Genomic DNA, 16209 nt, shown 5'->3' on the forward strand with positions numbered 1-16209 from the left:
ACCTCTACTTATCACTTTCAAAAAATCTAAAAAAATATTGGCTTAGTTCGAATAGGTACATGTAGTATAAATATAAAGCATGGTACAATAATCTAGATTGATTGTGTCATGGTACCTATAGAGTATTCTGTATTCAAGTCGATCGGAGCAAAATTGGCTGTGATATTGTGAACATGATATTGGAACAAAGTAAATCTGTATATATTATTGGTATGCATTTTTATTAGTTTTAGTTTCTTAGTCTTACATTATATTTTCGAGTAGTTTTTCCTTTATTTGGAAGCAATTCTAACCCCCTCTTTTTGTAAAATTGTTCTCACACGAATTGTCAAATTTTGTAGATCGATTTACTCGCCTTAGCGCAAATGTGGAACGCTGATTTTCGAATGAGGAATTCTTACCTATATATAGAACGTGTCTAGGAAGAATTAGGTCTTTATGTCATCTAGGGGCTGAGCTATGGATGGCCAAATTATTACGAATATAGACGAACGAACAGAAAATAGTTACAAAAACAGGGGGTTAAGCATATTGTAAGTCCATATTTAAATTAGGCAATTTTCCTTGCTGCAATTGTCAGTTTGACGGAGAGAGAGAGGTGAAGTATATGGTAACCCTTTGCCTCTCAACACCCTCTCTCACCCACAAACTGACAATTGCCCCAAGGAAAATTGGCTACTGTAAATATGAACTAATTTACTCTTTGAACTCATGCAAGGAACTCTAGTCAATTTATCAAGATGGGCACACAACAATGGACTTGGGGTGAACCCATCAAAGACAGGTTCTATTTACGAACAAGAGAAAAGTCAAACCATTCACCCTACCAACGCTGGATGGAGTGGCCCTAAAGCTCTCACTAGAGGCCAAGTACCTTGGCATTATCCTGGACCACCAACTAACGTGGAAAAGGAATGTCGAAGAACGTGCCAAGAGAAGCCTTATAGCCCTTTATTCATGCAAGAACTCTATTGGTAAGAGTTGGGGATTGAAACAGGTCACAGGTCATCCATTGGAATTTTACGGCCATAGTTCGCCCTATTCTGACTTATGGTTCATTGGTATGGTGGAATGCATTAAGTAAGACACCGCTTCTCCCCAAGATTAATACCGTTCAAAGAGCGGCATCTCTCTTAATTACCGGTGCAATGAAAAGCACTCCACAGGGTGCCCTCAATGTATTACTGGATCTTCATCCGATGAATCTCGTGGTGCAAGAGTTGGCAGCAAAGAGTGCTCTCCGACTCAAGGAGATAAGCTCATGGTGCAACTTCGACTATGGCCACGCTGTCATTTTACGACGATCTGGACTATCAGTGAGATGTACGAACATGTACACACTGACTGGTTTAACCTCTACCTCTCCTGTATTCGTGACGTATGCGGATGATTGCACGATCTTGGCGTCAGCCACTCTGTTCACCACATGGACAGCGCAGTTTGGACGTGAGTTAAATGTCGTGGTCGACGGTAGCAGAATTCCGACCACAAACTGCCCTAAAATTTTAGGGGTCACATTCGACACTACATTCACGTCGTGCGCACACGCCACAGCTATCTGCGACAAGTTGAAAGGTAGGAACAAGGTCCTCAAGTTCCTGGCCGGCAGCACTTGGGGTGCAGATAAAGAAACCTTGTTGACCACATATAACGCGATAGGTCGGTCTGTGGTAAGCTATGCGGCTCCAGTCTGGTCCCCGAGATTGTGTGATTCGAACTGGAAAAAGATTCAAACTTGCCAGAATGCAGCCCTGAGAACAGCGACAGGGTGCCTCCTCAAATCTTCAGTGGACCATCTACATGAGGAGGCAAAAATTCTTCCTGTAAAGCAACACAATGAGATGCTTTCGTTGCAATACCTGCTTGGATGTTATCGTATGAGCCATCCCAATCACCATCTTGTGGGTAGGCCCAGCCCATTCAGGGAGATCAGGAAGGATATCCATGCTCTAGAGGGAGAGGTCCAACGATACAGGAGAGAACCCCTAGATCAACAAGCATATCAAGCAGGATTGAATAGCATTCACACGGACGCAGTTGTCAAGGCCTTAAGCAATTATAGTGTGAATAAAGTACTCGGAGTACATCCTCCATCTATCGCAGCTGAGGAGCGTCAGCTGCCACGACAAACTAGAGTAGTTTTGGCTCAACTACGCTCGGGATATTGCAGTCGCCTAAATTCTTATTGGGCGGAAATCGATCGCGCCGTGCAAGACATCTGCCCGCACGACACACAACACCTTTTTAACTGCCCCGCCAAACCTACCCATCTAACTCCAGTGGATCTATGGCTACATCCCATCGAAGCAGCCACTTTTCTTGAACTGGAGATAGACCCAGAGCCAGATTGAACAGAGGAACGAACAAATAAACATAACAAAAACACTGTTACAACAACAATCAGTGGGATCGGAGGTAATCAGTGACTATATATCACCACAATTACACTTCGACGAAATTGAAGTTCGGATAACTGAAAGAGAAGCCTGGACCCACAACTCCCCACCTCTACCCGGTATAGAGATTTATACCGACGGCTCCAAGATGGAAAGGGGAACAGGAGCGGGCGTCTACAACGATACCCTCAGCTTACGGATCTCGTACAAGCTAAGCGAAAATTGTAGCGTCTTCCAAGCCGAAATCTTTGCGGTCATGAAAGCAGCAGAGTTGATAAAAACATGGAAGGGGACATAGCTGGACCGGTGACTATCTATGTGGATAGTCAAGCGGCCCTAAATCACTTAGTTCCCATTCAATCCAGTCTGCTGCGGTCTTGCACTGCAGGAAAGCTTTGGGGCCCTAAGATCAATCGTTACCTTATGCTGGGTCGAGGGAAATGAAAAGGCGGATGAACTGGCGCGTCGCGGATCTGTGTCAAACGACATCGAAGTCGATAACTCAATCAAGCCAACCTTGTGTCACTACATGCGGCTCCTAGAACAAGTATACAGGGAGAAGTCTGGTCAGATTTGGAACAACGAACCTGGCTGTAAGGTATCAAAGGCAATCTGGCCCAACCTCTCAAAACGGAAGACCACTTCTCTACTCTCTATGAGAAAACCCGACCTGAAACTAATGGTTGGAGTAATCACGGGACACTGCAGAATAAGATCAATGACCTGCAAATGGGATAGAGATGACTCCACGGACTACTGCAGATTATGCGAAGATGAAGAAGAAACAGAGGCGATTGAACGCTTATTATGCCGTTGTCCAATGCTCAGGACCAGGAGAATCCAAACAATGATACAATGAAAAACAGTGTTTCGTAGGTGGCCATTTCACTATAGGTAATTTGGCCTGTTTTTGAGGCAAAAATTAATAGCGGTGGATATGTGGGCTTTTTATACATTTTTATTGATTTATATGCAAAAGTAAGATAAAACAAAGAACTACAACGTAAAATTCGGATATAGCGAACATCGGTTATAAGAAACTACGTTTATAGCGAACAAAGTTTTATGTTTCCAAAGAATTTTTCTAAATATTTGTACATACATTCAACTTCTTAAAACGACCACGATTATAAGAAACAAAAATTGTAACCCCGCAAGTAGAATTTTGTACGATTTGTTAGGATTTTCAGACCCGCTTTAAAGCACAAGCGGATAGCGACGAATTTAAGCACTGTTTCAAATATTTTAACATATCGTCGGTGTTATGCTTAAGTGTTCCATACGCCATTTTTGACATTTTGAGATAAAGGTACCTTACAAGGATTAGAACCACGCTCTTTCAGATTTTTTGGTCGGTTTTTCTCTATGTCTTATAGTTTCTGAGATATTCAGATGCCAGTATGTTCCATATCCGCTTTGTGACCCAAAAAATCTTGTCGTTTTGTTCCATATGCATAAAGCCTGGCGTATGGAACAAAACAACATTGAATTTTTTAGTTCCATATCCGTGTCGTTTGGCGTATGGAACAAAAAGAGACAAAAACGAATTGTTCCGCACCAAAAATGATGGCGTTTGGAACAAAAAATTGCCCATTTTTGCCAAGTTACGGAAAAATGTGGCGTATGGAACAAATTGTTTTAAAGGACTTGGCTTACAAACTGAAGAATAATAATTTCTAAATCCAAATATTTTTGAATATTGTATTGTTATATAAAAGCGAAAATTTATCAATCGTTTAAACAAAAAATCCCTAGTTTAAAGACAAAATTTTGATGTAAGTCCACAAAAATATACGCAAAAATGTCCATTCGACTTGAAGCTAACCGACTACAAAAATGGTATTATAAGAAAATCGCGTTTAAATGTTTTATGTTACCTTAGAAATGCAAAATATCAATCCGTTTTGTCCGATCAAAATTTTTACCACAAAAAATAGTGATAAGTGGAGGAAATCCCTTAAATAAATGTTAGGGAAATCTATAAAAATGGTCCTTATTGTATTTATTTGAGAAAAATAAATGTTTCATTTAAAGTCCTGATTTTCAAATTCATAGCAGCACTTCATATAAGGGAGGTGGAACACGATTGATAAAAAGTGTTTTGGTTTAAATGTGACAAAACGTGTTCCATGTGACACAAACTGCCAAAAACATGAAAAAAAGATTCCATGGAACAATTCAGCAATATTTTGCAATTATAAAAATTTGCCATAACTTCTAGACTATCACAGATATCTGAGTAAAATAAACTACTGATATATTCTATGAGTTTAGTTAAGTAGAACTGAGCTCTTAAAGTATTGGATTATTGCACCATTTTTATCCTGTATGGCCTTAAACATTAACTTGAGTTTTTTTCGAAACAGGCAAATGGCGTATGGAACACTTAAGCATGACACCGACGATATGGTATTTAAAAGTAGGCTTTAATAAGATTTTTACAGACGAACACGTTTATAACGAACGCCGGATATAACGAGCAACTTTTCTTTTTCCTACCCCCTATTCTCATTTTACCTATTTTATTCGTGCCAACGCAATAAACGCGGTTAAAACAAAAGAAAAACCGTTACAATGAACTAAAGTACTAATCCGCTAAAAGATTTTTATACACATTGATATGTTGAAAATATTGATTCACGAAATGATCTTTATAAATATTATTATTTTAATTTATTTTTTAAGGGCCAAATAAATCACGCAATCATGATCCCTAGTTAGAACATATTACGGCTATAATTAACAAAAATGTTGACCACAACACGTCTGTACATTTTTAGAACACATGGTGAATATTTCTTTAAAGAAAATGTCTTTTTAGTTCAAATCGGATGCTTGTTTGTGTTTTCCTTCACCAAACAACAAATTAAGAAAATATATATTTTTCTGCAAGGATGGCACCTTCAAAAAAGTGATATAACTCAAAAAAACGCACCTTGGTAATTATGTAGTTGATTCAGAACCCTTTGCTGAAGATATTCCCGGTAGCAGAATTTGGGACAAAGTTGGACAATTTTGTAAAAGTCTATAATATAAAACTATAATTTTGTAAAAAAAAATAATTCTTAGGTTGTATCCTATATGAAGATTTCTTCTGCTGTAACAAACATTTTGAAGAAAATTATTTCTTAAAACAGAAAGTACACACCGCCACCATTCCACTGAATACCATATCTTTGTTTTTGATTATTACCAAACTCTTACAAATTGCGTTTAGATTCTGCTCTGAGTTTTAATCTTTTTTTGAATATTTTTGAAAACAAATTGCACATCCATAGTATTTGACATGTTCTTCGAATCAAATTAGAAAACTGCGTTTTTAAAAGTGCAAAAATCGGCTTTTTGTCTAAAAACCTGTCCAAATTACATATAGTGCATTTGTCAGAACACTGTACAATATTTTTCAACAAAAAATTTCCAAAAGTGGGTCAAACTCCCCCAGACCTTTCAGGGAAAAACAAAATCTGCTTCTTTTTTCGTAAGTGGCCATAGCCACAGTTTTAAGAAATATGTGGCCCTTTTCGGGAAGTATAAACTTTTCAAAAAAATATAAAACAAAATACATAATTCCTTCTCTTTCTGTCTAGAATTTTAGGTGGAAAAGTTTTTTGACGACTTGGGATTCCAAGCTAAAAACTTGTAAATACCTGAAATGTATGGGGGCTAAACCACAACGTGGGCCTAAATGTGTTCTCAATTTTTATGGGGAAGTTTTTAAACACTGGGAACCATAAATACCAAATGACATACATATATGTATATACTTATGTATATACCAAATGAATATATGTACATATGTACATAAAAAACCTGGAAAAACGATACGCGAAATCATGAGCGTATATTTACACTTTTTGTTGAGAACATTAAATGTCAAATTTCAGGTAGTTCGGTCCAAAAAAATTTAGGTAAAATCCTTAAAGTACGTAAAATCGTGCACAGAAATGACTTTTTGGGAACCTCAAATGTCAAGTTACAGCCAGTTCGGTCCAAAAATCTAGCTAATATCTTCAAAATACGTAAAATCGGAGGTAGGGTTATACGGGGTCTAAACCAAATCATGGAATTATGTTGACAATTGTTGGTGGAGAAATGTTGCGACCTCAAATGTCCCCAGGTATTCGGTAAAAAAAAACACACACAAAACACAAAAAACCTTTTAAATAAATAGAACGGGGAGGGGACTATACCAAAATATTGACCTACATATGTGAGAAAAATATTAACCTATGTTAAAACGTGGTGGTGGCAGGTTCTTCGATGCCGAATTGACCCGGAACCATACAACACCCGTGTTCCGGTCAGCGACTCCCACCTCAGTGTTCAAATGTTTGTATATGCATAGTTTTTCTTTCCGCTCCGGATTCTTTCGGTACGTACCCGAATGGAGGAAAACTCAGGACCATTTTCGATCTGCGTGGTTTGTCATATCCGCATCGACAACATTCAAATTTCGGTGAGATGCAATAGAAGTTGGGAGGGGATACATCTCAGGGGTTGGTCTTGACTCGTCCATGTTATGGACAACGAAAGGAACTATATTGCTGAATGCTGCGTGAACACAACCAGTGAGTCGTCGTCATCATAAGAATACGAGACTCCCCCGCAGTACCTCTAACAGCAGGCGCACACGATATAAGCATCGCAGCACTTAACACCTGCCGATGGATAGAGCTAGAAGTGTAGGTGAATAGTTGCCACATTTGAGTCGAACCCTGGGAAGAAGAAAGATAGTCACGTTCGACATTACGTTGACTGATCCTAAGAGGTGCGCAAGTTATTTTAATCGACAATTTGCTGAGCAGCCCGAGAGTAACAGGCCGAAAAGAAGAGTGCTACAAAGCACTAGATCCCTTCCTGTCAACAATGATAACCTACAAAGGATGAGTTTCGAATACCAGCTAAATCATCCAAAACGTTAGGCCCTGATGGAATTTTCACGGATGAGCCGGAAGTCGAGTATCTCACAAAAGTTCTCAACCTGTCGCTAGCCATCCACATCGTGAAAAATTGGCAGGGTGGTCCCGCTTCTGAAACCAGGCAAAGATGGTCGCAAAAGTGAATCGTACAGGCCGATTTTGCTTTTGCCGCTTTTAATCCTTATGTGTATGTACACCAGTCCTACGTGTAATTTATTTATTTTATTTTTTATTTATTTAATCCATAATGTAATAATTAAGCCTCATTAGGCCAAAATTAAAAATTATTACATAACAAATTTATGCCTTAACATATACTACTTCAAAAAGATATACAATTTTTAAATAAAATATATTCAAACTTTCACAAAATACATTCCAATTTCCAGGTTCCCCAACCAAATGATAACATCAGAAAAAAATGTTTTTTTAATGTTAAAAAGTCCGAATCAGTAATAACATTTAAAATAAGCACCAACGAAAATAAAAAAGTAAAGATTATAAAAGAATACATATACTAAGACCATGTTTATATTATAGCCTTTTGCAGGGTTATCAGGACTATCATGTCTGACACTAAAAAGTAAAAGAATGTCGTCTGCAAAGAAGAACGGAGTACAAATATTTGGATCCAAGTGCTGCGACAGATCATTCATCATTCGGTCCAAGGACCGAACCCTGGGGGACACCCGACGTCAAAAAAGCAATATTAGAATTCACACCATTCAGCTCCACAAATTGAGACCTATCAGTCAGTTATGACAAAACCAAACGACACGCAGATTTCGAAAAATTGAACAGACTATATAGCTTTCTGATCATTATTTCATAAGAGATACAGTTAAAAGCCTTAGTCAAGTCTAATGAAGATAACCTTCCCGCATTATATCTCACCAAATAGTAACATGAAGCAAAAAAGATGTAGTACTGTAGCCCTTACGATACGCATGTTGATTCTCAAACAATCATCAAAGTTTCGATAAAACGGGCAAAATCGAAATGGGCCTTAAATCATTCGGACAATGCACAGCAGATGTTTTTGGTATAGGAACTACCCTTGCTGTTTTCCATGCCATAGGAAAAACCGATGCAGTAAGAATTGTATTCATTAGATCTACAATTGCGTCTGCTATGTATGGAAAGATCACATTTAATTCAGGAACAAGATGTACAAGCCCCGTAGAGTGAAACGGGGAGTTCTTCAAGGTGGGGTGATATCTCCGCAGTTGTTTAACATCTACCTTTCCTGTATTCCACCCTCTCCAGATGACATTGAGATTGTTAAGTATGCGGATGATTGTACGATCGGTTTCTTCCCAGATGTCATTTGTGAAAAGCTGAACTCCTTTTTGCCCCAGCATAAATAAACCTTTTAGTTTTGTTAGGTTAAAATAAATAGTATTAAAATAGGAGCAAAAAATGTTACATTTATTACAAATATCCGCTCTCTCTTTGCAAATTGTTGCCTTATCAATTTGCAAATGATAACCTCTACAATTTTACAAAATAATAATTTGTTTATGAACCCACTTGATAAGGCGATGTTCTAATTATTCGTTCAATTTTAAATGCAATATTAAACAAAAAATGTGTAAGTACGATAATTTTTTTCCGGGGAGAAGACCATACTTCGCGAAAGAAGACCCATAGACTTTTTCAGAAATATTGTACTACTTTATCACCATTGCGTTGGATCTGATCTGTTGCGTATAGGAATATGCATACATATGCTCGCACAATCTTCCCCGAAGGGACAAAGAAGACTTCTCTCATATCAATTAATGCACCCCAATTGTATTAGCATTATGCTTTATATAGCAGAGTACGTGCGCCCTGGATTACGATACCTCTTTTAGAGAAGTTTCCGTATATAAACATTCTAAGACACGTTGAATTTCTAATTATTGTGTCGATTCCTCATTGATAGTAAATAAGCAGCGTCTATAAACATAAAAAAGCTTTATATAATTTTATAATCAATCATCCAAGACAGACTATTATTACAGATGGATGCAAATTGTTGAGGTGTGCAAAACACGTGTTTGTTTAGCATGGGCCGGACATCAATATATTGCCCTGTTACATGTGTCGTGAATATATGCAAAACATTAAAACACGTCTGCATGTGTTTGTAGAACAAAAATTCCATAATCATGAAATTTTTATGAAGGCCAATACACAACTTTTGCCGGCGTAGATTGCATACTTATTTGCTATGTTTGTTTGTACCCCTCACCCTTCTCCTCCTAAACAAGTAGTAATATTAATTACATTAAAAACTTTAATTTTTTCTCGCAATAATATAGCACAACTATTGCACTTACCTTTCCTAAAGCAGAACTGCAATTATTTTTACTAATTAGTGTTTGTTATCCTTCCTTATTTCGCTGAAATGTAAGTATTTTACTTCAGTTTATCTTTTTTTGCATCAGCTAATAAATCGCAACACTTTATCTTTTTTGCAAAGAATTATGATTATTTTTGTCGCCGATTGTAAATGTGTGTGTGGCTAACGAATTAGGCGAGTTCTTGTTATTTCTATTATCTTTTTCTTTCAACAGCCACTATTTACTATTTGTTTACGCACTTACAAAAAAATCAATCACGGAATAATAAATATTTTAAATATTTACAACTCTCACATTGAATTTATTTTGTTTTCTTCAAAAGATTTATGAAGTTACCGCTGTCTGTGAACTATTTATTCGCTTTTTCTCAAGATAATGCAAAAAATAGGAACAACTAACTTGAATTCGACGAAATTAGACGATTTCTGTTGGAATTAATCGAAGCAGTTATCGATGTGAAAAGAATGGATTTAATGTGGCAAGGCAACACATCATTTAAGGTAGAAACACAATGAAATACGCCGCTTTATTACGCTCAGTTTTTTTTTTTTTTTTTTTTTGTACTTCATACAAATATCGTCAAGTCTGTTGGTGTTAACACAGTGTTATGCCACCAGGACTGGGTAATGGTTACTTTAACCATATGAAGTACTCATTTATTTAATTCTTTCTTATGTTACAATGAAGCATTTGTATGTATGTGTAAGTGTTTACAAAGTTAATACAAAGAAAGATGAGAAATAAAATATAATCAAAACAAAAGAGAATTAACTATGGGAAATGTAAATGACTTATGATAAGTTATAAATCAATTTTATATTTTAATATAAATTTGATGAGTTCGCCCCAATGTTGTGGATTCTTCGAGGCAAGGACATCAGGTAAGTTGCTGAAGTTATTGAAGATGTTGTAGTTTTTGCGTTCATTGTTATATTTTTTGCAGTGAAATATGATGTGTTTTTCATCTTCCACTACGTTGCAGCAATCACACAGATTTGTATCCGACATACCAATTAGATGGAAGTACTTTTTTGTGTAAGTATGACCTGTTAGCAGTCTATTCATAATTTTTATAGCTTCTGGTTTCATTTTAGAGGATTTGTGCCACGGCATTTTTGCGGGTTCCGGAAAGAATTGTGCAAAATATCTTCCTTTGGTTTGACACGTTTCTTTGTAGAAAGTAACGAATTCATCCCATAGCGTTGCTTCTATACGTTTGTAAGCATCCGTAACAGATAGTTGGAGTGGAATAGTGCATCCAGCCTCAGCAGCATGCTTTGCAAAGAAATCAGCTTTTTCATTCGGTGCAAAACCAATATGTGATGCAGTCCAAATAAATGACACCTTATTAATGTTTGAATTAATGACTTTGTGTATGATGTTGTATGCCGTGAAGTTGCTGCTTGTGTTATTTTGTAGCAATAGGATTGCATTTTTGCTATCAGTAAAAATCGCTGCACTGCTTACTCCATCTTCAATTATGATATCGATCGCTTTATCAATGGCATGAAGTTCACCTGTGAGTGAAGACACCTTGTTTTGAATTTTAAAAAGAAAATTTTGGTTGGATGAAATGTTGCAGACCGCACAGCCGGCACTGTTATCACTTATGGAAGCATCTGTAGCCCAAATCGAAACACCTTCAGATTTGAGTTCATTTAGAATTTGAGAATAGTGTGCCTTAAAACATTCTGCGGATATATTTCTTTTGGAGAAGTTGAATGTATTTAGTTGGAATTCAATCTTTTCAGCGCAATTTAGATTATATCCAATTTGTAGATTATCAAAAATAGTTTTGAATTTTGTGTACACAAAGCCAATGCTGGTTTTTTTTTATGGGTGAGATATGAATTGTTGATACAAGTCAGGATTATATATTTTTAGTCTGATAAGCTCCTTCGAAGCCAGTTGTTGGGCTCTTAGGTCCGTTGGGAGAATACCAGCTAGAGCACAAACAACGTGATTGGGGGTGGATGGCACCAGGCCAAGGTTCCTTCGTAGTATTTGGTTTTGAAAGCTTGTTATTTTTTTATTTATATAGGAAGGTCTGTGCGCCATGGACGATATGGCATATTCAGTTTTGGAAAACACCAGAGATTTGGACATGTTAACAGCTTTTTCAGGCTGAATCCCCTGTTTTGGGCCGGAGATTAATTTTAAAGCATTTAGAGTATTTTTGCAAGAAGAGATGACATCTTCGTAATGTTCTTTAAGAGAAAGGCTGTTTTTGATACGCCTTCCTAAGAACTTTATTGAGTTCACCGGATTCACTCGGCTTCCATTCAGAAGAATATGTGGTATTTTACGGCCACCTTTAGCAACATACATGACTGAGGTTTTTTCTACATTCACATCCAGGTTTAATTTACTTAGTAAAGATACAAAGATTGATGCTTTTTGTTGCAAGATATGGTTCGCACTTTCAAAATCGTAACTGTTAACAAGAAGAATAAAGTCATCAGCATATTGAAACAAATGGGTGTTATTATCTGAGATTCCATGTAAACCCAAGGTATATAGGTTGAACAGCGTTGGACTTAGGCAACTGCCTTGAGGAATGCCATTATATATTTCCAGAGAGGAAGTTCCCATAATTAGAGATCTTTTACATAAGAAGTTAGTGATCCACAGCCGAATTTGTGTTGGGGTCTCGAGCTCTTCTAAAATTTTGCAAAGGCACACTATGTCTACGCAATCGTATGCCTTTGAAACATCCATTGATAGTAGAATAACCTTTTCATTGTTTTCTTTATGTATGCTTACTGTGTTTAAGATATCATTGATGCATGTTGATGTGGAAACATGTTTCCTATAGGCGTATGATTTTGGAGGAAGTATATTGTTGTCCTCAATAAATTGGTTGAGTCTTTGTTTGACCATTAAGTTAATTATTTTTGCAAAAACTGAAATCAGTGCTATCGGTCTAAAGTTTGTAGGAATATCCAAATCTTTTCCTTTTTTTGGAATAGGAACAATTTTAATTTTTCTCCAATTTTCGAGAAATTCACAGCGGCTCCATAATTTGTTGTATGCTGAAAGAAGGTTTTGTTTGTTTCCTGAAGATAATTTTCCTACCATTTCGTAAGTAATTCCATCGAGACCAGCTGCGGATGGCTTTTTCTTTTGTTGTAGAACATAGGTTAGTTCATCCATAGAGAAATTGAAAGATTGATTATAATACGAGGTTGGAGTAATAATTTGAGTGTTATTAGGGACCTGATTACTTAGATGTTGCAGGTACAGCTCATTGTTGTCAGGACACCATTTTGAATTTGGTTGACCTTCTAAAGTGTTTCTACAAGATTTAACATATTGGAAGAGAGCTTTTGAATTGGAAATAGAATTTAGTTGTAAGAGCTTATTAGCTTTTGCTTGTCTTTTGGCATCAGCAACAGCTTTTTTAAAGTTATTAATAGCATCAATGGCATTTTTCGCATTTTCAGAGCTTTTGTAACCAGCAAATTTCTTTTCTGCAGCATCCTTGAGGCGACACAGTTTGTTCACATCATCATTCCACCAAGGCTTTAGCTTGGTATTTGGTCCAATCACGAAGGTAGATTTTTTAATTAATTGAGATATGTCTCCTTGAATTGCATTCATGTCCGTACTGATTTTAATATTCTCAATGTTTTTGAAAAGGTGTTTTTTTGCAAGAAACAGTTGACCATTAGGTTTGCAGTTGTTCAAAGTTATGAGTATGGGTTTATGATGACTTCCTCCCATTGATATATTCATAACTTTCCATGTTAAAGGCATTACAGAGTTGGTGAAGGTAAGATCTAATACGGAGCCAGCAGAATTGTCAAACATATTTTTCTTAAAAGTTGAAGAACCATCATTCATACAACGGAACGCAGAACTATCCATCAAAGTTTTTATAGTGGAACCTCGAACAGTATCGAAGTAATCCCCATAGGCTTTACATCTAGCATTGAAATCTCCAGCAATGATAACATTTGGCTTTCCTTCGAGGAATGTTAATAGTTTTAAGAGCTCAGCCTTTAATACATTAGATTTTACAGTATGTGGAAAATATACTGATACAAAAATGAAGTTATGGGAAAGGTTTGTCGTTTCGCATATTAAAATATCCAGGTTTGACTTGAAATATAACTTTTTTATGTTAATGTTGCTTTTATATGCAATAGCAACACCACCATAGTTATCACTTCTTTTTTTGAGGAGTAATTTATAGTTTTTAATATATGAATTTGTTGCATTCTCATCGACGTTAAAAATTTCACTGAGAATGCATATATCAATCGATAGTTTATTTAGATAGATTTCGAGGTAGTTTTTGTTTTTGTTCAGACTTTGGATATTATGTTGTAGGATTATCATTAGATGTATTGATGTTGGTTGTTGCAGCAACTTGGGCTGCATTTATTGAATTGAAAAAGCTGTTTAAGATTTGAAGGCCTTCAGGGCAGTTAGCGTTAGATAAGATAGAGGTCATTTGTTTGGTAAATGTTGCTAGTATTTTCTCATATTCTGACACTTTAGTGAAATTATCACTTTCGAAGACTGGTTTTGATGGAATCATAGGCTCTGGATTTGCAGTTACTAGAACATTTTTTTTAATTGGAGCAGCAACTTTACTAAATTTGGTTTGGATTAGTCTTTGATTTAACTCTTGACCTAGAGTTTTTTTGGGTGGTTTCGAATTAGAGGAAACAAGAGGAAACTCATTTTCGTACTGAGGATCTCCTAGAATGGCATAGTAGTTTGGCGTACCCATGTTTACACATTCCTTCCTTGAAAGGTTAGAAATGGCCATAGCTTCTCTGATGCTTCTTTCCTGAGTATATCTTGAACATTTTTTTTCATCCATTGCATTGTGATCAACACGGTTACAAAGGATACATTTACGTAGAGTGCATGGTTTAGTAGTGCATTTGATGGTGGACAGGCAGGTATCACATTTTGGTTCAGTGCAATTACTAGGACATTCTATGTCATTTCCACACAACAGACATCTTTTTCTTGATCTGCATCTTATGGCTATGTGGCCCAAGCGACCACAATTTTTACACAGTCGTATAGGTGGTACATACATCTCTGTCACAATTATTGAACTAAACATTTTAATCTCTTTCACCACAAAGTCAGCTACCAGGCCAATTTTAATGGTTTGAGAAGGAACGTAATCTCCCTTTTCATTTTTGTATTTAAAACGATATACTGATATGGCTTTAAATTCATTATCTTCATTGTTTATCTGGTCTACAATCATTTTCCCGGAGAAGTCCACAGTTTCATGTAAAAGATTAAAGTCCAAGTACTACCTAATTCATAGCTTTGTTCCTTTACTGTTTAATGGTAAGGGTGGTAAAAGAGAAAAGTGTCAAAGTTGCTTAAAATTGCTCTCTCAAGAACATTTTTACCAGAAAAGTAAAGGAACGGAAAAATTGTATATCTGGCAGCAATGTCAAAAAGAAACATAAAAAATCAATTTTCGTCTTTTATTTCACAGTTTTTAATTTAGTTTTGTCAGCTTTCGACTTTTTCTTCTGTTTTTCGTCCATTTTTTTTTTTCATTGTGAAATAATCGTCAAACAAAAGTCGAAAAATCAGTTCTGACATTTTTTACCTGCAGAAATTTTGCTGGTAGCCTCTCTTAAAAATTGCTTCCAGTTTTGCCACATTTCGGGGTTAAGGAACGCTTTGCAGGTTAAAAATGGTAACAAATGGGAAAAATGGTAACCTCAGGTAAGTAAAGGAACACAGTTCATATGAATTAGGTAGCATTTGAATTAGGTAGTACTTGGCCTTTAATCTTTTTTCTATTGAGTGTTCGTAAAACTTCAAAACAATATACACAATCTATATATTGCCAAGTTTACACTTACGCACCAAAATCCACTGGATTTCACGAAATCCTGAAATACACCCCGGTGTTTATACCTATTTTTTTGGTCTGTTCCTTTACTTTTGAAAATGGTAAAACCGGCAAAAGTAGCAAAAGTTGTAAACTGCTCCCATATGAAATGTATGGTGTCTGAAGTAAAGGAACGCTTTTCAAGTAAAAAGTGGTAAAACTTGAAGACTCTTGCACGTAAAGGAATAGAAGAAAAAATCTTGCAACGAATAACAAGAAGAGGCAACACAACAAACACAGAACACCATGTACATGAGTTTCACAACTTCATACCCCTCGCCTATAAACTTGACGTCGCCATGTTGAAATCGTGCTAGTCTGACCATCGACTTGACAAAATTACATGAAATTATTCGATTTTAGAGGGAGTCCACACCACCGTTCAAAAGTGATAGTCAACGTACTCATGGTTTAATAAGAAAGGTTAGCTAAAGCTTTCTGTCAATTCAATTTTTTTACTTCAACTGTTCCTAAAACGTCGAAAAATATACACAATCTGTGTATGTGTGTGTGCTGTTTGAATAATATGCCAAACAATTTTAAAAACAATCGAATTCAATGATTTTTAAAATTTATTTTAGAACATTTGTATGGAAGAAATTTGTCAGCTTTGTATTGAAACAAACATTTTAGCATATCCACAACTCGATTATGTGGAAAAACCTTGA

The 16209-nt window shown here is 36.3% G+C and overlaps 1 protein-coding gene and 1 long non-coding RNA gene across 4 annotated transcripts in view; one reads left to right on the forward strand and one right to left on the reverse strand.

Moving 5' to 3' along the window:
* bur (GMP synthase burgundy) overlaps positions 1 to 10279 on the reverse strand; it is a 37134-nt gene extending 26855 nt beyond the window's left edge. Inside the window, exons 1-2 of one of the 3 annotated variants that reach the window (XM_073970250.1) lie at positions 9907 to 10042; positions 9640 to 9702 (exon numbers count right to left, since the gene is read on the reverse strand). The gene's annotated coding sequence lies outside the window, so the exon portion shown is untranslated. Of the gene's footprint in view, positions 1 to 9639 lie in introns of all 3 variants that reach the window. The other 2 variants (XM_073970251.1, XM_073970249.1) reach the window with 2 other exon arrangements.
* Positions 10280 to 10403: 124 nt separating this feature from the next.
* On the forward strand, positions 10404 to 11027 carry LOC141394984 (uncharacterized). Its single transcript, XR_012410527.1, has 3 exons — positions 10404 to 10544; positions 10607 to 10698; positions 10758 to 11027. It is a non-coding gene; the product is annotated as an uncharacterized lncRNA (long non-coding RNA).
* Positions 11028 to 16209: the final 5182 nt, after the last annotated feature.

This window comes from Musca autumnalis, unplaced genomic scaffold (assembly GCF_047663935.1).
Source record: "Musca autumnalis isolate F117 unplaced genomic scaffold, ASM4766393v1 scaffold_2, whole genome shotgun sequence".
Classification (NCBI taxonomy): Eukaryota; Metazoa; Arthropoda; class Insecta; order Diptera; family Muscidae; genus Musca; species Musca autumnalis.